The sequence below is a fragment of the Xenopus laevis genome, chromosome 4L (genome assembly GCF_017654675.1).
Source record: "Xenopus laevis strain J_2021 chromosome 4L, Xenopus_laevis_v10.1, whole genome shotgun sequence".
In the NCBI taxonomy this organism is placed as follows: Eukaryota; Metazoa; Chordata; class Amphibia; order Anura; family Pipidae; genus Xenopus; species Xenopus laevis.
The window spans coordinates 79,154,155-79,175,520 of record NC_054377.1 but is presented as its reverse complement, the minus strand read 5'-3'; the positions used below and the strand labels follow the sequence as shown (position 1 = coordinate 79,175,520).

General features: G+C 39.1%; 1 long non-coding RNA gene across 1 annotated transcript; it reads left to right on the top strand.

Moving 5' to 3' along the window:
- Positions 1-479: 479 nt before the first annotated feature.
- Positions 480-2,285, top strand: LOC108714223. Its single transcript, XR_001935331.2, has 2 exons — positions 480-1,360; positions 1,825-2,285. It is a non-coding gene; the product is annotated as an uncharacterized LOC108714223 (long non-coding RNA).
- Positions 2,286-21,366: the final 19,081 nt, after the last annotated feature.

Genomic DNA, 21,366 nt, shown 5'->3' with positions numbered 1-21,366 from the left:
ATTCAGTTACACTGAGTAAGAGAAACAATAGCCTGCCAGAAAGCAGTTTCATAGTGCAGCACTGGCTCTTTCTGAAAGCTCTTGACAAACAAAATGACTGAGATAGCTGCCTACACACCAATATTACAACTAAAAAATACACTTGTTGGATTAGGAATGACATTTTATATGGTAGAGTGAATTATTTGCAGTGTAAACAGTGTAATTTAAGAATAAAAACGACACCATAAAAATCACGACATAATCCCTTTAATGTGCTTTTAGGCATGGCTATAAATACTGATACACTAATAAAAATACATGATTCATTCTAAGTATTATTTTTATGTTCATAAGAAGCAAACAGTTTGTAAGAGAAACATTTCAGATCACAAGAATCCTGCCCTGGCAGTTGTAGTTCACACTCTCAGATTGTAGTTTATGAGGCATTTTTGATTGTGAGCCAGTTTACACATACTCGTGCACTAGGACCATGCGGTAAGAACAAAGTGCAGGAGGTGGAGCCTGGTTTCAGAGAAAAGCTATGTATGAGCAACGTAACTGCCAGAAAATCTGTGTGGGCTGGGAAAAGAGTTATTTACCGAAAGTAGAATCCTCAAGGCTGCTTTACAATTTAATAGCCTGGAATTCCCATCATGTATTGATTCAGCCAGGATTAATAGATCATATTGCAAATGCAACAACTCCCCATAAAGTCAATAGATTACATTATATTTAAGCAGAGGTCACAAAAATCACTGTAAACTATATTTTTAATATCCAATCAAATGAGGTCCTTCAGTGCTCCTGCCTGACACTGAAATGAACATAACCACATTTGGCTCATGCTGGTTGAATGATTAAAATAACAGTGAAATCCAGGAAGCAGATGCAGTGGCTAGCCATCTAAAGCTGCTAGTAAGCCTCAAGTCATGCACTTGCCAGTTTTCCTAGATTGCTGAAACAATTGGGCATGACTGCTCATATTACTTTAGAACTCATTATTAGCGTCAGATGCAGGAAGGAAAAGCTATTGTTGTAATCTGCTGCTGTGACAATAAATAGATGCCATTATTAGTCACTGGTCTGTCTCAGGGAAGAATGCCGTTAAGGCTTCTGGTGAAATAACCTAAGATCTCTTCATCCCCTGTGTCTCAGACACCAAGTTTATATGACTGTAAAGCCCCTGGTGCTTACAACTATCACATAAGGGGCTTTCTGATTCCTGCTGCTTATTAGAGGCAATTGGAATGATAGAAACTGCTGCCAGTGTTTGTTTTATATAACCTACAAAGGAAATGAGCACAAGAAGCCCACAGCCTGAAATGATTGCACAATGATAATGATAGGGTGAAGTTTACTTATGGCTCATTCCATTGAGGTGAGTGACTTGGGAAGTTTTTTTGTCTACTGCCAGCATCCCATATCCGACAGGGGCAGTATGATAACATTTAGAATATTATATACTGGGTGGTTGTTTTGATTTCTACATTTTAAAGATATTTCTGTCCCTCCAAAAAAATCCAGAACAACACCAAACAAAATAAAAAGTGGAAATTTCCCCGCAGGAGGCAATTGGGATAACTTATCTTGGGCAGTTGGGGGTGGGTTGATATCCCTGCAAACTACTTAGAATTGAACAGAATTAAAAAAAATGTATATGTAAATAGATCACTTTCCTGATCCCTCTCCACCCAGGCTTTCTTCACAACATTATTTATGCTTGTTTGGGGCATTATAAGTGCTTATTGGGTGGATCACTTTATATGCTGTAGACTGTAATATTTAACAAATTGCAATCAGTATTTTTGTTGTTTGCATTTTTTCTATTTTTTTGTTTTACAGGTTTTGCAGCAATCAGAAAATGGAAAACTGCTAATGGGCATGGACAGAAAGATACGCAGTAACAATTAACAATGACACTATAAAATAACCTTGCAAGCAATCTTTCTGTTTCTGTTGCTGGGTCATTGACAGCAATCATATGAAATGTCGTCATTGTAGGCTGTAAATAGGCAGAATTGGAAGGCTAAAACACTATTACAAAAACATGAAAGAAAAAAAAATTAAGGCTCTTTGTACCCGCAGACAAGCTGATATCTTGTCACATCATCAGAATAGGGTGTGGAAGGCAGCAGATCAGTCAGTTAAAGGAACCCTTCACCCAAGAAGATGTTATCCTAAGCATTCAATATACATTCATTAAACATTGTTAATGGGTTTTAATATTATGTGCAAATGTAATTGCTGTCATAAACAGTTTTTGCCTGTTCTCTGGATCTGGCTATTAAAACAATGTAACAGGAGGTAAGTCTCTTTTAGTTTTTTTAACAGCTGGCTTGCAACATTCTTTCAGGAGTCCGAGCTAGGAGCACAGAGAATGTAAACAAGCAGTCAGATATTCCCTTTAAATGTCTTACATTTTCTTTCTTTATGCAAAATATTTTCGGGTGGAGATCCTTTAACAGCGCTGCACAATATGTTGGCGCTCTATAAATACATGTTAATAATAATCCCTTGTGCTTCTGTGCAATAAAATTAGGGATGCACCAAATCCACTATTTGGGATTCGGCCTAATCCCAGAATCCTTATTGAAAGATATGGTGGATTCTGACCGAATACCAACCAAATCTGAATCCTAATTTGCATATGTAAATTAAGGGTATGAAAGGAAAAATTGGGACAAAAAGTCACGTGATTTCCCTTCACACCCTTAATTTACATATGCATATTACATTTACATTCTGATTCGGTTCAGCCAAGCACGAGAATTCGGCTGAAACAAAATCCTGCTGAAAAGGCAGAATCCTGGCCAAATCCCAAACCAAGTTTCGGATTTGGTGCATCCCTAAAGGAAATGCATAAAAGCATGGGAACACACTTAAAAATGAACATGTGTTAAAGCCCTAACATTACAGCATTATTAAAATATTCTACTTAATTGTTTAAAATTACCCTATTAACTTATGGTCAGAAAAATAGTAATACAAAATAATAAAAATAGTAATTACAAATAATATTCAAGGAAAAAGGGCAAAACGTGTAAGTGAATCTTTTTTTCTTCTGTGTCCCTCCATGTCAGCACAGATGGGTAGTATTGTCCCACCCAGACAAGGGAGTTGGACCTATAACATAGTCAATCAAAATTAAACATGACCTATAAGACCACCTGACCTCTTCCTCACCATTGTTATTTTTTTGTCCTACTGGACAGGGAGGTAGAATCTCCCGCCTCACTCCTCATTTGGTGAAGGTTTTTATTCATTTTTTATTTCATTTGTTTGTTCTCCTTATTTTTTACTTCTGTGTAGACACAGAGGGAAGTTTCCCAGGTTATGCAGAATAATTTATCTGATGCCCCGTGATACACAAATGTGCTGAATGGGAGGAAATGCAGGTGCAGACATACCCATGGTCCTAGCCTTGTGTTAAAATAGCCCCCCTGCTATATGCCTGACTATGTGCTTACTGTGAAGGTATACAGGTGTGAGCATTGCAATGTTTTTTATTAACCTGTGAGCCTAATTGAATCTGTACAAATGTCTATATACAAAAGATATGTGTGCTTTTAATCACACCAGGTGCTTTCAGAAGTGGTTGGAAGTTTGCACTGCTGTAGCAGTATTGCACCTCCTTCTTTTCTTATAATGAGTCTTCACCAGGGTTAAGGTGGCCATACATGGAGAGATCCGCATGTTTGGCGATGACGCCAAACAAGCGAATCTCTCTCCGATATGCCCTCCTTGAGGTGTGCAATATCGGGCTGATCCGATCGTGGGCCCTAGGGCCCAACGATAGGATCCTAACGAATGGGAACGGGCGGTCGGATCGCAGGGCCGTATTTTTAGTCCCATCCGATCGATATCTGGCTGACTTTCGCCCAGATATCTATCGGGGAAGCCCGTCGGGGGGCCCCATACACGGGCCAATAAGCTGCTGACTCGGTCTGTCTGCAGCTTTTATCGGCCCGTGTATGGCCACCTTTAGACTGGGCCGCCAGGACATGTATGAGTGTGGCAAGCCAGCATGGGCACCCAATGCGCCAGTTCGACCCTGGTCTGCACCTAAATGCACAGTAACTGGCTAGTGCATTAGTGTCTGCATGTGTAGAAGATGTCTTTTGCATCAGGGGCTGCAAGTGCAGTGCTAGTTTATGTGATATGGCATATGTGCTAGCAGCCTTTATTTCTAGGGGTTGGCATGTACTGCAGCTGCTTGGGCATCAATGTCTACAGGTGTGGCAGCTGTTTAGTGTGTTTATGTTGGTATGAGCTGTTGGCTTGTATGCCAATGGTTGCATGTGTGGTATCTGTCTTGTGTGCTGGTGAAGTGCATGCATGATGGCTAGAGTTTGTAACACATGTAGCTTGTGCATTGGTTGGCCTAGGCGCTAAAGGTTGTGTTCACGAAGGCTAGCTGGTTCACCAGTCATTTCCTGTATGATTACTAGTTGGCACCAGGGTTTGCAGGCTGGTTAGATAACCTAGCATCATCAGTTGGTATGTGCAGTACCTGAGGTTAACACAGTTTTTTTGCTAGGTCGGTAGCCCTTTGAGGTCGGTAGCCTTTTGAGGTCAGTAGTTTGATCTCTGGTTGATGCTAAGGGTTGACTTCTGTCAACACTGGTGTGTGCTATTACCAATGATCTGTGGGGTTAGAGGCTAGTTAGAGCCAAGTCATGTTTTCTAGACCACTGGTTAGTGCTGAGGTTTGGGTACATAGCTCTATCTCTAGTTGTAAATGTATCAAAGGTGTTGTCAGGTTCTGGCTAATGGTTGCTAGTGTTGTTACACTAACAATCTGGCTACTGGCAGAGCTCTGTCGATGGGGGACCTCTGTGTCTTGTTTGTTTTCTTTTTATTGGCAGTATTCTCCCATTTGGGGGTTTAAGTGTTGGCAACCATGTTTTCCCTCTGGTTAGTGGGAAACCTTTAAGCAGGGGACATGAATTTTGTGATGCTTCATTCTTTTTTTGTATGCCATATTTGGTAGTTACTGATAAAATGGTTGCTTTTAGTGTCAGTCTATTACATTGTAGAGCAGGGATCCCCAACCTTTTGAACCTGTGAGCAACATTCAGAAGTAAAAGGAGTTGGGGAGCAACACTAGCATGGAAAATGTTCTTGGGGTGCCAAATAAGTGCTGTGATCGGCCATTTGGTAGCCCCATGTGGATTGTCAACCTAAACTGAGGCTCTGTCTGGCAGTACGTCTGTTTTTTATACAACCAAAACTTGCCTCCAAGCCTGGAATTCAAAAATAATCACCTGCTTTGAGGCCACTGGGAGCAACATCCAAGGGGTTGGAGAGCAACATGTTGCTCACGAGCTACTGGTTGGGGATCACTGTTGTAGAGGCTTTTCAGGGGCAATATGTTTTATCAGCTTCCTGGTTTCATGACTGTGATGCTAGTCTTGTTGGTCATGGGCTTTTTTTGTTTGTTCTTTTTTGTTCCCACCCCTTATTGATTTGAGGCATTGCTTGACAAGTTCCATCTGTTCTGACATGGAGGGACGCAGAAGAAAATGAGAAAGTCCCTTAGCCAAACCCCTTACAGTAGTGGCAGGCCAAGCCAGCCGGATGGCCTAGGCAACCGGCTGGCTACCTTTCCTCCCCTGTGCCTAAGAGCACTGGTATGTGCAAACATGAGAATGGGCACACACAGACAATGGGGTGGGGGGGGCAGGGAAGGCTGTGGGAAGCAGGTTAACAATAAGCGGTTGGTGTCGTGGGTGGAGAAGTAGACAGAAGAGGTACAGCTTAGTTGTAGTGTAGTCTGTGCTTGTCATAGCCATGTATCCAGAGGCTGTAGGGAGTGTGGATCTCCCTCGGTGAACTCAGATTCTACATTTCTTTTTGATTTATGTTGTGCTATCATATGACTGGCGACAAAAGGTGTGATCAAAGTTGTAGAGCAATCTAAGGATTAAATACATGAGTAGACATCTGATTTTGGAATTGATTGCAGAATAAGAAAATGCAGAGGTGCGGGTAATGGTACTGGTCTAGCCACATGCCAGCAAAATTGGCAACCAATACCTGGAATTGTGCAGCAAATGGAGTGATCCCAATTTTATTGCATGGTGCTCATGACACTATACACTCAAATCAAATTTTTCGAGACCCAAATGGCCCTTCCTCAGTGATGGTGTACCAGTGAGACAATTTATAGGAATCAGCACAGTGTCCTCTACTGGGGTGGAGTCAAAAAGGGAGGCGGTCATTTAAATATACTTCAAAAAAGTCCTGCAGCTATGGAGAAGGTATGAATTGTGAATTATACAAGATAGAGATGTTTTTCTCTAAACTAGTCAGTGAGTAATGAATACATTATCTCTACATTTAATGAATGTTCAATGCTTTGTATGTGATATAAGTTATTTCAATTGTTCGGTTCCATTTTTTTACTCTATGGACAATTATAGTAACATCGTTATGAAGCACATCAAATTTCCACCGTGGAACTGGTCTGGATTTAATGAACTTTAGTTGTTGAGTCCAACAACTAAATATAAGTTAAAAAAAACCTTGGGGGGCATTGCTGAGCTGAGCAACATGGCGGCGTAAGTCCAGACTTTTGTGGAGTATATTTAAATTGCTTTGTTGTGAAAGCTTAAAAATATGGGAATTCCCTTCCTTTTTGATTCCACCTCAGTAAGGGGCACTGTGCTGTTTCTTATAAATTGTTTAAAATCTCACTGGTACACCATCACTGAGGAAGGGCCATTTGGGTCCTGAAACATTCAAACAAGTGTATTGTGTCGTGAGCACCATGCAAAGTTGGGATCACCCCATTTGCTGCACAAATCCAGGTATTGATCTGACTGTGGAATGCTGGGATTTATAGTAGATCACTAAGGATATATTCTATACAGCCCCAGTTCAGGCATATAGGATACTGCCTAATGATTACCTGTGAACAACATTTAATTGTAAAAGCTGGGAGAGCAACATAAGCATGCAACAATTCATAGGGGTGCCAAATTTCTTATGTAATTGGCTATTGGTAGCCTCAATGGACTGGCAGCCTACATGAGGTTCTGTTTGGCAGTACACCTAGTTTTTATGCATCTAAAACTCTTGGAAGTTGGCTTATTTTATTTATGTTAAATGTTTATTTTAACAGTGAGTTAAGAATACAATTAGTATTTGGTCAGTTAATAACTTTTATTTATAATATATAGCATTCGGTATTCTTTTCATTCCCAATCAAAATGCCTTTGTCATAGGGAAATGTAACCGCAAACCACAGCTACATCCTTTCCAGGATTGTTTTTTCATCCTAGTACTGGAAGAGGCATTACAAATATAACCCCCTGATCTGTTGTGATCTTTCCATTATAGAAAAGTTTTTTTAGATCCCCCAAACATCCTGTCAAAGTATTTTATAGGATAGTTATTTCCTGGTGTTCAAGAAAAGCCGATTTATAACAGGAATAGAAAATAGGATAATGTGTATCGTACTAGTTAAGGCATGTCCTGAATTCCTTTCGTATTTATTTTATTGGTTTTTGCAGTTCTTGCTTTCATGGATTTTCCAGTGTGTCATTCTTTTTTCCGACACTATATATGAAGTTAACAACAGATGTATTTAATAAATTTATGCACTTGAAAAGTGAGTGGATATTTTTTCTGGGAAATCTTTTAAGAAAAAAAGAAGGGCATATACTGCAAACTAATTCATATAGGAGATGTATATTAAAAAGGTGGTTCTTAGTATGTTATAGAATGACTAATTCTAACCAACGTTTCAATTGACCTTCATTATTTAGTTTTTAAATTATTTGCCTTTTTATCAGGGCAGCAATTAGAAATAGCTGAGCACTGTACAACAAAACCCACCCCAGACCCTGCTCACCCTACACCACAGTACAAAGGGCCACCCTACAAGTTAAAAAAAATAATTGGTGACAGGGCACCCCTCTAAGTTAAAAAAAAACATTGGTGCTATGGCCCCCCATAAAAGTTTTTAAAAAATCATTGGTGGTCAGGGCCCCTCTATAAGTTAAAAAAACATTGGTGCCAGGACCCCCATAAAAGTTTTTGAAAAAAACATTGGCACCAGGGCCCCCCCATAAAAAAACATTGGTTGCCATGGCCCCCTTACAAGTTAAAAAGAAACATTGGGGCCCCAGAGGAAATTAAAAAAAAAACATTGGTGGCAGGGGCCTATAGAGTATTAAAATAATACATTGGTGGGCAGAGGGGTTTAATAAAAAAACATTGGTGTTCAGTAGAACTGAACTCATGGCTTCGGGTCTTTAGCTTTGGCTCCTTTCATGGCTTTGGGACTTCAACTTCGGCTCATTTCGTGGCTTTGGATCTTTTTTCATGGCTTCAAATTCGGCTTCTTTTGTGGCTTCGCTTTTCGCAGATTCAGGACTTCAACTTCGGGTCTTTTCACAGCTTTGGCTCTGTTCGCAGCTTTGGGACTTCAGCTCTTTGGGATTCGGCTCTTTGGGACTTTGGCTCTTCTGGACTTCAGAGGCGCAGCGCGACTTCGGCTCTGTCAAGTGGGGCCCAGCTATTTCGAAAAGGGGAGCACAGCCGGGTCCCCCTTTAGGCCCGGTACAACAGTACCCTCTATGCCCCCTGATGGCGACCCTGCTTCTTACTCTTACTCTCTGAGTAATGGGGGTCACCGACCCCACCTAATAAGCAAATGCTCTGTTGTAAGGCTACAAATGAAGTTATTGTTACAATTTATTACTCATCTTTCTATTCAGGCTCTCTCTCCTATTTATATATCAGTGAATGCATGTTGTTAGGGTAATTTGGACCCTAGCAACCAGTTTGCTGAAATAGAAATCTGGAAAGCTGTTGAATAAAAAGCTAAATAGCTCAAAAACCACAAACAATAATACATGACTACAAATTGCAAATTGCCTCAGAATACTCTCTCTACATCATACTAAAACCACTTAAATTCTTGACTTTCCACATTTATTATAGTATCAGAACTTGATCTCCACATTGTGTTTAATGTTTGCAAAATCACTTTGCAAAGGGAAGTGGGATGATGCTATGGGGCACATGAACGGGGGGGGGGAGGTACCCCAACCCCTAGTATAAAACGGAACTGAATCTGAACCCTCATTTGCATATGCAAATCAGTGAGGGGGAGGGAAAAAGAGAATCTCCTGTAAAAGCTCCAAGAACACACAGCACCTGAAATGATTAAAGGTCCAAGTATTGTAGCTCTTGTCATGAAAGCATGTTGTCAATGATCTGCAGAGAGCAGGGCTGGGCCAAGCCAACCAGGCACCCTCAGTTGGCCCCCACCACCCCCGTGTGTGTGTGCGTAAACACGTATTCTGTGATATTGCATGGGGTGGGCTGCGGTGACAGTAAAGAGCAGCAGAAGTGAGGGAAGATCAGCAGAGGGGAGGGCAGGGGTGGAAAGAGCAGCAGAAGGGAGGGCAGAAGACAAAAGCGAGTGCAAAAGACAGAGGTAAGCAAACAGGAACAAGGGTTAGGCAGAAGACCCTTTAACAGGTACCTGCCCAACACTCCTCTATCATGGCGTCTTAATTTAGCAGACACGTCCAACAAAAAATTGAATAGAGGATACCAGCCAGCAGTCCAGCAATATGAAACAAGCAGAACACAGTCAGAAGGCAGGCCTAGGTCAGCAACAGGAAGCTGGCAGGTTGTGGTCAGAAAACAGACCAGGGTCAGCAAAAGGAAGCTGGTAGGTTGCAGTCAGTAATCAGGTTGATGCCAGCAGAAAGCAGAAGTTAAAATGACAGGCAAACGCCTAGTACTGCAGCAGAAACAGGCTAACTTTCAAGGCCCCACTCCTACAAGGTAATACTTTACAATCTGGTATTTGAATAACTTGGCCACATATTATTCAGTACCAGCATAAAGATGGTTTGCAAGTGCATGCATGAGGGAGAGTGTTACAGTGTTGTGTCCCTATGTGCATGCTTGGTGTGGGAGAGCCTACACATTTTTTGTATTCCCGGACACCCCAGAAAGTTATTCCCCTTGTTTCAGTCACTGTTTTTCTACAACCACATGAGATATATTTACATCAGTAAGTACAGGGTAACTCACAGTACTTCTACTCATGTCAATGGGAAGTGACCAGCAGTGTACAGCACATATATTGATTTACAATTCTAAGTCCTGATGATCAAAATGCCATGTATACTATAACCCTTTTATTGTATCATGGTGAGAATTAGCCTATGTGCAATAAGCTATGGAATCCAGTCAACCGTAAGATTTAGTAAATGCAGTTAGAACAATGAAAGCAAATACATGATCGGCTGCAATGGGTTACTGTATTGGGAAACGTTGATAAATTATATTTACACGTGACATAGTTCAGTCAGGCTGAGAACTTAAAAATGTTGGGCAGGATTTGGGCAACTATTGCATATCACACACGGACATGACTAGGTTGTTCAAATTAAAAAGAGCCACTACGTACCCTTGGCTCTGCCAGATATCCACAAGAGGGAAAGTGTTGGTAAAGGAACCGTACTGGAGATTTTTTTTAGAACTAGATTCAAAAGCTATGCTAAACAAATGTACTGCCTTAAATTTCCATTGAACGTACAATAGGAAACTATATTGGGGTAAATGAAAAATCAAGATTTATATACCCTTTAATAATGTCAGCACATACCAAGAGTATGAATACATATTAAATATTTTAATATGTTGTTATTGCCCCTTACATTAACAATTATATTTATTTTGAATCCATGGTTATAGTTGTATAGAAAACATTTAATCTCATTTAAAGGGGTTGTTCATATTTGAGGTCCAAATTACCCTAGCAACCATGCACTGATTTGAATAAGAGATTCAAATATAAATAGCTGAGGGTCTGAATAGAAAGATGAGTAATACAAAGTAGAAATAACAATAAATTTGTAGCCATGCAGAGCATTTTTTAGATGGGGTCAGTGACCTCCATTTGAAAGCTGGAAAAAGACAAAATAGTTCAAAAACTATAAAAAAAATTAATAATGAAGACCCATTGAGGAGTTGCTTAGAACTGGGCATTCTATAACATACTAAATATAACATAGAGGTGAACCACCCCTTTAACAGTAGTACCAGTCAACTATATATTTCTATTTTATTGAAGTTTTACAATAAACATGCAAAATTACAAGTTTTTCAGATGTAGAATTAAGAAACAAATGTTCAAAAATAGCAACCATGCCTTCAAGAAGTGTGAACAGAATAAAAAAAGATTATACATAAAATTAACAAATAGGTTAAAAAAATAAACTAGTGGATGAAGAGAAAATGAAGATAATAAACCATTATTTCCTGAAGAACACTAGCTTGGTTGTATTAGATAAAATAAAGTCAAACATATCTGTTTAAACTTGAAGAATTTTAAAAATCTGATCTTTATTTGTGGAGTCAATAAAATCAAAATAAAGTGACCGTGTCGTTTAAAACAGCAGTTTGAATTTTGATTCGCTTGTTTTTGCTTTAATAGCTTCCCGCCAGCTCAGCTGATTAAGGCATGATAAGGGACCATCCTTTTTTTAACCAGTTGTAAAATAAAGCTTTTTTACAGGCAGCCATAAAAACAAAACAAAAAAAAAACAATTTGTTCATTTCAGTTTACAGTTTTAAAAGATGAGATCTCTCCTCTTGCTACTGCCTTCCAAGTTTCCCATGTCAAATAAAGATTATTCTGGTGAGCTTGGTTCTCATTTAAGAACAAATACCACTTATCGTGTAACATCATGATAAATTTAGGATTGTCACTCAAAAAATTTGGAAAGGTCAAAGAAACAAAACTTTTAGAAGCTGCTAAGTTTGAAATTTGGATAGACAATGGAGCATGGTCCGAAAAATCAATATTACCTATGTGAGCATTAATTGTTTTATTAGAAGGTTATTAGAAGTGAAGATATAGTCAATTCTGGTTCCTATATAAAGGGGAAAAGAGAAAAAGATAAAGTCTTTCTCAGTTGGATGGAAAATTCTCCATACATCAAGTTCTGTAAACCTTAAAAAATTCATGCAAATGTTTAGATTTCTTAAAGTCATCCCTCAGTTTCCAGTCTATCTCGGGACCAGATGTAAGATTTATTTAGGTCACCAGCAAGTATTACATTCATAGGTGGAAGTGAAGAAATCTGTTGCTTATGCCAGTTAAAACGGTAATTTTTTTAATTATTTGGGGTATACACTAGGTAATGCCAGGTAATATCACTGAGTACTTCAGTGTAAATATATCTGCCTTGTTCTTCTTTGACTGACTTAAGGTGCTGCATTTAGGGGGTTATTTACTAAAACTCAAATTTTTCTGGTATAGCTTTTTGGGGCAAAAATTCAAATTTTTATTGGAAAAAACGACCTTGAATTTTTTGAGATTTATTATACCCTGATTCTGCAAAAGCCTGAATCAAAATATCAGCCATCTCAAACCTGTTGAGGTCATGTATAAGTAAATGGGAGATGTCCCTTTCCCAATTTGAAAATTGCACTGGGTTTAGTATGATAATCCGACAAAGTGGGAGTTTTCAGGCAATAATCCCCCAAAAAATCGAGCGATTTGGGAGAAAAGTCCAAACCAGACGTTTTCAGACTCATTTAGATGAGTCTCCTGTAGAAAAGTTGTCACATTTTAAGCTTTTTTAATGTTTTTGAGAATACTCTTTCTTTTTATATAACCGAGTCCATTGACATTCCAGGAAACATTGTTCAGTAGACAAGCACTACCTTGGGATGCCATCAGAATAGATGGGCAGAGACAGTCTTAAAAAACATATGATAAAAGTAAATACACCCACTGGGCTAGAATTAATTACGCAAAGAACATTTGCAATTATATAGTGAATAAAGTACCCCCTCTTGTAAAATATAAGGATATTTGTTCCATGACCACGAGACTGAAGGCTGAGTATTTTTATAAAGGTCATGGAACTCCGAGGTGACTTCTAATATACTCGTATTTTGCAACAGGGGGTAATTTATTATGCAAAAAATGAGGGTTGTGGGAGCACCCCAAGGCTAAGTAAAAATAGATTTAAATACAATGGAAGTGCTACTACAAATATAGAGAAAAAGAAGGGGGGTTGATCAATGTACATTCCCTGACCCCCTGTTTCATAAGTAATCTAGTATCTATGCAAGTTCATGTATTTACAAAAAGGTATTTACCCTCAAGGTAAACTCTATATGGTGGTCCCTAACTACCTCTTGTTATAGTATTCAAAGACTGGCACCTCCCTGCATGGTAGCATTTCTTGGGATAAGCATCTACTTACCTGGGCATTAGTTTCAGTCAGAGGGCTAAGTCTTCCCCCACCATTAGCTTTTAAAAGAGAGGATTCAGGTATGCCTATAAATCTGAGAATCTTTTATCATTATTATAAATTATATATTATTATAAAGGTCTATATACCATCCAACCACAGATTTAGTAGAGGTGTTCTAGCAAATAACATTCAAAGAACATCTTTCACTGAAGAAAAGACCAATAAAGTTATTAATGTACCTGGTAACAAAGTTTGGTGGCAGAAAACTGCATGCTGTACAATTAGGGGCACATTTACTTAGCTCGAGTGAAGGATTAGAATGAAAATACTTCGAATTGGCTGTTTCGACCTTCGACTACGACTTCGAATCGAACAATTCGAACTAAAAAATCGTTCGACTATTCGACCATTCAATAGTCGAAGTACTGTCTCTTTAAAAAAAACTTCGACCACCTATTTCGCCACCTAAAACCTACCGAGCACTAATGTTAGCCTATGGGGAAGGTCCCCATAAGCTTTCCTAGCTTTTTTTGATCGAAGGAAAATTGTTCGATCGGTGAATTAAAATCCTTCGAATCGTTCGATCGCTCGAATGAAGGAAATGCAGTAAATCCTTCGACTTCGAAATTCGAACTCGAAGGATTTTAACCCTCGATATTCGAACAATAGTGAATGTGCCCCTCAAACTCTGTTAGACTTCACCATTTTGTGATGCCATCTCGTAGCAAAACTTCAAGAAAATAGTATTGCAGAAACTCACTATGTAGCAGGAGCTCTGCTACAATCCTGCTTAGCCTCCAAGAAAAAAACTGTATGTAGTGAATGCTATGGAGTAGGGAGATGAGGTCAATCAAGGTTGCTGCTTCGCTTCAACCGTGGATAACCACCACCACTGGTTACTCCAGTAACCACCACCAGCAAATGACCAGTAGTGCCTGAGAGACTAGCGAAATGGCGAGTACCACCACCATCTCTGGCTCCCCACTGACCTCTGGAGCGAGGTAGGTTAAGCTACAGAGGACTAATACTAAAATATGCAGATATTTAGACCCCCGAACAGCAGGAGCTTTAACTCTACGCTTCCATCCTATCAGGTACCAAACCAGAAAATTATATATTTATACTTGTATCTCAACATTATATTCTCTATTTTATCTACAAACATGCTCCAAAAAAGGGGGAAAAAAATCATATGATTGAGGAGCAAATGTCATGTGACTGTATTTTTACACAGTCTTGAAACAGCACTGGCAGTGTGCAACATGTGATGGTATGTTCATTCCAGTTAGTCAAAGTAGGTAGGTACCTGCAAGTAATGTGAGTCTCTTGGAAATAAAGACTCCTGACCAAAGTCCTAAATTGAAGTGCTTCCTTAAAACTACGCATGCAAAATATAACCTGGAGAAACCACATCTAGACATGAAAAACCAATGCATGCAATAAGCCATGACTGCATAAAGAGGGAGTACACCAAAGAACAAATAAACTGCCAGATGATCAAGTTCTGCAAACATCTATACTGGATTAAAATAGATGTGTGTTGGATAGCATTTAATTAGGCTACACCCATCATAAAATGTATAAAGATTAATTTAAAAAAATGTATAAAGACAAATTAAAAAGCTGATAGTCTAAAGAGACCATCCAACCACTCAACACTATGTTGATTGACCCATTTAAACCCAGCCCACTTGTTGGCAAGCCTTTCAGAGGCGTGCAAATCTGGAGCATGATGACCGAATGGCCTACTCTCTGTCATGGAGTCACAGAACTCCCATCTGTCCCCTCATATGGTGGCTGGTCCATGAGTTATATGGTCTAAATTTTACAGTTTTTCTAAACTTTTTTTGGGGTTATGTAAGAACAGACACAAGTTTGCCCAGGAACAGTAGCCCATAGTAACCAACCAGCAAAAAGCAAATCTAAACGATTTTAAAAGTGTTTTCAACATTTTACATTTCCAGATACCAGTAATACCATAAATATTCTTCTTTACTGAATACATACCTGTATGTTCGAAAATATACACATGCATCAAACAACGTTTTAGCCATGTTGAAATTAAGATCAAATTCATAATCTGATATGGATTATTGGTGGTTTGGTGAAGCACAACCTTGTTTGGACCAGTTATTCCATAGCTGCATAACTAATAACATATTCATGGAAATAATGTCACCATTTAGTTTCAGGAATATGTAAACAAACCAAACTGGTTTTAAGGTTGGGCTTCCAGGAACATTTGGTATAGTATATAATCATACACACCTTTATCAGTCTAACCAGTGTTTAACATGGGCTTCCATAATTATCTAGGACAGTGATCCCCAACCAGTGGCTCGTGAGCAACATATTCCTCTCCAACCCTTTGGATGTTGCTCCCAGTTGCCAAACAGAGCCTCCTGTAGGCTGCCAGCCCACATAGGGGCTACCAATTGCCAAGCACATAATATATTTTGCAACCCCCAAGAACGTTATGTATGATTTTGTTTCTCTCCACATTTACATTTAAATGTGGCTCATGGGTAAAAAAAAGTTGGGGACCTCTGATCTAGGATGACAAACAAATACATCCCTAATCTTCCACTAGCTGGACTGCAATCTAAGCTTCCAGGAATACAGAGATATGTGATAAAAAAAACCCCACTATCCACTTATAATCTGACTGTCTTTAAATAGTTTCTGTTCCAGTATCTGCTTTGTGTGTTCACTAACAGGCAGATCGGCTTTTATATTCTGGTGTACATACGCTAGTGGAGAAATGACATGTCTGGCATTGGCATTCATTTTTAAGGTCTCTGTTTTTTTCTGCCCTTCTAATGTGAGAGTCAAAGTGCAACTCTAAAAGGAATTTCAGGCCAATCATCCCATTAGTAGGGATGTAGCGAACCGCCGATAATGTGTTCGCGAACGCCGTTCGCGAACACCGGCAAAAATTGCGAACAGTTCGCGAACTTCGAACATCCGAAAATCGTTCGATTCGAACGATCGAAGGATTTTAATCGTTCGATCGAACGATTTTCGTTCGAATCGAACGATCGAAGCCATTCGATCGAATGATTTCATTCAATCCAATGGCTTCGATCGTTCGATTCGAACGAAAATCCTTCGATTTTAGCGATCGAATGGTCGAATGGTCGAACGATTTTGACGCGAACGCCTATTGGCGAACGTCGCGCGACGTTCGCGAACTTGCGGCGGACGCGAACAGCCGATGTTCGCGCGAACAAGTTCGCCGGCGAACAGTCCGCGACATCCCTACCCATTAGTTGTAAAAGTTATGTAGGTATAAGTAGGTAGGTAAAAATGTATGTATAACAGTCCTATACAATATACAACTAAAATACTCATCATTGGGCATCCTCCACTACATCCTACAATGCAAAATTACACCACAACTAAAAATTCTAATTTATGTTCACTTGAAAGCTACATAGTCATTGAAATGTAGAACAGTGCTGTATGACTTGTTCCCTCATTGGGTAACTATTCATTTGCCTAAATATTAGTATGGCATGGGGTAGTTACATTACAATAACTATCTCTCAAAAATAAGGAGTTATTGCATCCCTACCAAAATGAGTTGAATGTGCATGCCACCAAAAGCAGATAGTACAGCATTCAGAGTGAGGAGCTGTTCTGTGAGCTCCATTCTAGAAGTACAAAGAGCTGCTCTTCTGGATGCAAAAAGTTAGGAAATATATAATATGAAGGCTTTGCCCTATGTTTTGGAAATGAGGCAATAATTCCAAAAGCAGGTAACCTTTTCAACTGTCAGCATTTTAAAACATGATAGCTTCATAAGCAAATTGTCAAGGGGTTTCAAGCGACTAATTTGCATGTATTTGTTTTGTTATAGCACCATCTAGAGGTGCATTTCAGTTACTATAATGAGATGTGCAACTTACTGTAACCCAATCATTCTGTGCTCCTATCCTGCACCCACTGTAAACTTTAGATACACAATCAGCAATCAATAAACTCTCTAACCAGCTGAAAATGGTCATGGCTGTTAATTAATCAATGACAAGGTGCCACAGAGCAATGCTGGTTGTTTACATTGATTATTTTCAGTAATGTTTAGCTGTAATGAGAGGTGAATGAGATGAATTTTGTGCCAGTTCAAGAGGTACGTGCGAGCAAGGCAGGCAAAGTACCTCTCGTTCATGATCTTTCTGTTCCTGATCTGTCTTCCACTGTGGCAACTGACCACCATCCCATCAACTTGCTGCCAGGACACCCCCCCAAACCATTCCTCCAATCAATCATAATGCAGTAACTTTTTTTCCAGCCAACTTTCTCCTTTACCTACACCTAATTATGAATATACCAGATCTGAGTCATTGTATGTGGACATTGAGGAATGATTAGATGAAATTTTAACTTATGGAAGCTCAAGACTGAATTTATCTAAAAGAAACCCTGCCCTTGTGTTTTACCCAAATGTTTGATCAAACAAATCTTCCAAACTTTCTGGGGGTGAAAAGCTTGCCTGTATTGTTATCTAAAATACCCAATCTATGTTCAAATTGTAATGAACAGAATGTGCATAGTATATTGTTTTATTATCATTTAATTATATAGTGCTGACACATTTATGCAACTTATTCACACCAGTCCCAGGTTTCAGACAGTAGAGTAGTATTATTGCCTGTATTACTGTGCAAACAGAGGCCTTAGATGTAGATTACATAGTTAAACCCCTACTTGTAAACTTGCCTTTATCTACTGTACATACTAGTAGTCTGTGCCCTGTGGCACAGTATTGGTCACAAACTGTACTCACTGTAAGAGTTACAAACTATACCAAATTATGAAAAGTATGTATTGTTAAAAAAGTATTTTTTTATTGATCAAGAAAACATTTTTACAAATTAAGAGAATAATTATACAGTTATCATCTTAGTTTTAGCACTGTGATACCTTTTTAGGATATTGCAAATGGATAAAATTTAGAATGGGTAGAATGCCTGAGTATAAGTGCTGCAGTTCTGTGAATATAAAAGTGACTCTCAGTATAGTGTGTGATTTAGGTTCAGAAATTCCTTATTTTAATGAAACAAAAGCCTCCTTCCCACACATACACACTGAGCACTACTCTGTAGCACCTTGTTAATTATTCTTGTCCTCAGTCCCTTACACTAAGCAGTTTTAATTTCTGCCTCTCTCCTTTATATATCGTATGGTTTAGCATCCTCTCAGCTTTGCCCTTCACATAACACACACTTCAGCTTTTTTAAGAGCTACCTCTCCCATACTTAAAGTGATACTGACATCAGAAAATAAACTTTTTTAATATCTATCATAACTTTATCTTTGAATGCAATTTATAATTTTGCCATAAAAGTATCTGCCTGATGCTTTTACATTACCTTTCTTACCCCCATGTTCCTCTCTGAGGGGGCTGCAATATCTGTGCAGCAGGAGTCTGTTGGCATTAGAAACTCTGATAAGTTGAGAAGGACAGTCAGGTTGGCAAAAGTTAGGTTTAGGAACTTCAAATAACAATTACTTACAAAAGCAAAAGATCAACATGACCTACTTACAAAAGCAAAAGATCAACATGACCTATAGGTAACTTTTCATGTAGATTAATATTTTGAAATAAAAATTTAGTGTCAGTATCACTTTAACAACATTCCAGAATTAGTAAAAATACTCACCCAATGGGGCAAATTTACTAAAGGGCGAAGTGACTAACGCTGTTGAAAATTCGCCAGCGTGACGTAATTTCGGGACTTTTCCGATTTGGTGTAAATTCACTAGCGAAGGAGATAGACTCTAGCGCTACTTTGCACTCTAACGCCAGGCGAATTTTCGCTCTGGTGAATGGACGAAACAACGCAAATTCACTAAGATGCGGATTTTAATGAACAGTACCTAGTGCGCCAGATTGGCCTTGGCCACCTCAGACCAGGCAATGTGCAATAGAGTAGATAGGAATTCCTCAAAAAAAAGTTGAAAATTTTCGTAAGTCCCAAAAAACGCTGGCGACTTTTCAGTTTTTCAGGGTGGTAGGCTGAAAAAGATCGTAATTTTTTTTTAAGGGTACCTGGCTTCCTCCCTACATTTCCTTACACATGGCACATAAACTATACACTGGGCACATGTGTAGGGCATTATAACAACTCTATTTTCTTTTATTAAGGTTCCCTGTACTTGTGTAGTGTAATGTATTTGCTGCAACATATAAGTCCATTGAAATTTAACTTCCCGCCATATGCAAATTAGTCAACGCTAGCGCAACTTTGCTTGCCAAATTAACGCTAGCGAAACTTCGCCATCGTTCGGCACCCTGGACACAACTTCACATTTTAGTGAATTAGCGTTGTCCGGGCGAATTTTTGCGATGTGAGCAAAGCCGTCGCTGGCGAATTTCTGCAGGTTAGTGAATTTGCCCCAATGTGAGGCTGCATCAATTTCTGCATTGTCTAGGTCTTTATCTTTACATGCATTATAACCACATATAGAAGACCTATCCATATCATCCCTAGGACAAGATTTCCTTGGGAATTCCTGTTTTTTTAGAATGGAGATTCTAAGTGTTATAGCTAATGAAAACTTCCAGAGTTAAGTTCATGTGATGGAAATTACTGACTGCTAGAATAAGAAAATGCAGGCAGCAACTCAAATTCCTAAGCAACTTCTATATGAGTTAGGAGCTGTGTAAAGCATGTTGTATAATAATGGCGAATGCCTCCCATCCAAGTTTTTAGAAGATTAATTTTTTTTAATGATTTTATATTGTCTTAGAAACATTCCATTGGATGATAGTCTTCTGGTGAGCAGCTGAAGTTAAGATGGCTGCCATCCTTCAGTTATCACAGTACTGTACCTTTAGAGTAGACAGCATCAGCACTGTGATAACTGAGCCAGGGCAGCCTGTCAGTCACAATGGCTCTGTAAATCACTATTTTTTCCATCTGAATGATACGTGCATCTTCTGCAATCAGACAGCCATCCTGTTATAATTGTGTAATGCAGGGAATAAAAGCAAATTCTGAACAACTTTCCAATATACATTAAAAATGTTAAATAATTTTTAAATGTAATTGCCCCTGAGAACAGTATTTTTCTGCCCTTTTTATTTTCTGTACAACTGTGACTACACATACTATTGAAATAATGTTGCAGTAGTCAACTCCTCTCTTGCCAGAACTCCAACTCCTACAATGCCTTACATGTTCTGAAAAAAAAACAGACCTGAAAGAAAGACAACCTCAATTCATTGGGGGTGGGGGTCACAGTACCTTTTACCACTAACCTGGGGTACCAGAATATTTGGTGACTGGGAGAATATACACAGTCTTATAAATAAATCCCTATTGGAGGCAAAACAATCCCATTAAGTTTATTTAATGTTTAAATGATTTTTAGTGTAATTATTATTACCATGTATTTTTTAGAGCGCCAACATATTGCATAGTGTTGAAGTAGACTTTAGGTATAGAGATCCAAATTACAAATTATCCATAATCCCTTATCCCTAGGTCCAAAGCATTCTGGATAATATGACCCATACATGTGTAATATTTGTATTGTACACATCTTATCTGGTATCTTCTTTGTAAATGTGTAACTGGCCCCTGCATTGTTTACACCTCTTTTGTGTGTAGTGCAATACTCTGCCTGCCCTACGCTACCTGTCTGTGCCATACTGTAAGATGCTCCAGGAGATCTGATTCCTTGCTTACCTCTCGGCACATCTCTCTTCCTGCTTCAGTGGACTTCCGGGGTGGCGTATTTGACCCTGGAGTTTACCGCCCAGGATCATGACATCACTACTTGGCGCCGGTTCAAATCTTTTGGTGCCAAATTCTTGTTAAAAGCCGGATTTGCCATTTTTTCAATGCCCAAGTTAGGCTTCAGTTTTCTGTTCCTGCTAAAGCATTTTTTGACTTTGATCACCTGGTTTTTTGACTTCCGTCTGATCCTTGTCTACGATTCCTGCCAGCTGCCTTGAACCCCTCACCTGATTCTTGACTACGTCTTCTCTAACTCCTTGCCGGTACCTCGATTACGGATTTGTTTCTAGCTACGCACATCCTTGTTGGTTTCAGCAGCAGAAAACACGGCCCCAAAAGGGCGTTGGTGAACACTGGAAACCACATGGTCCACCTGTACATTCGAGGGTATCCGTCACTGC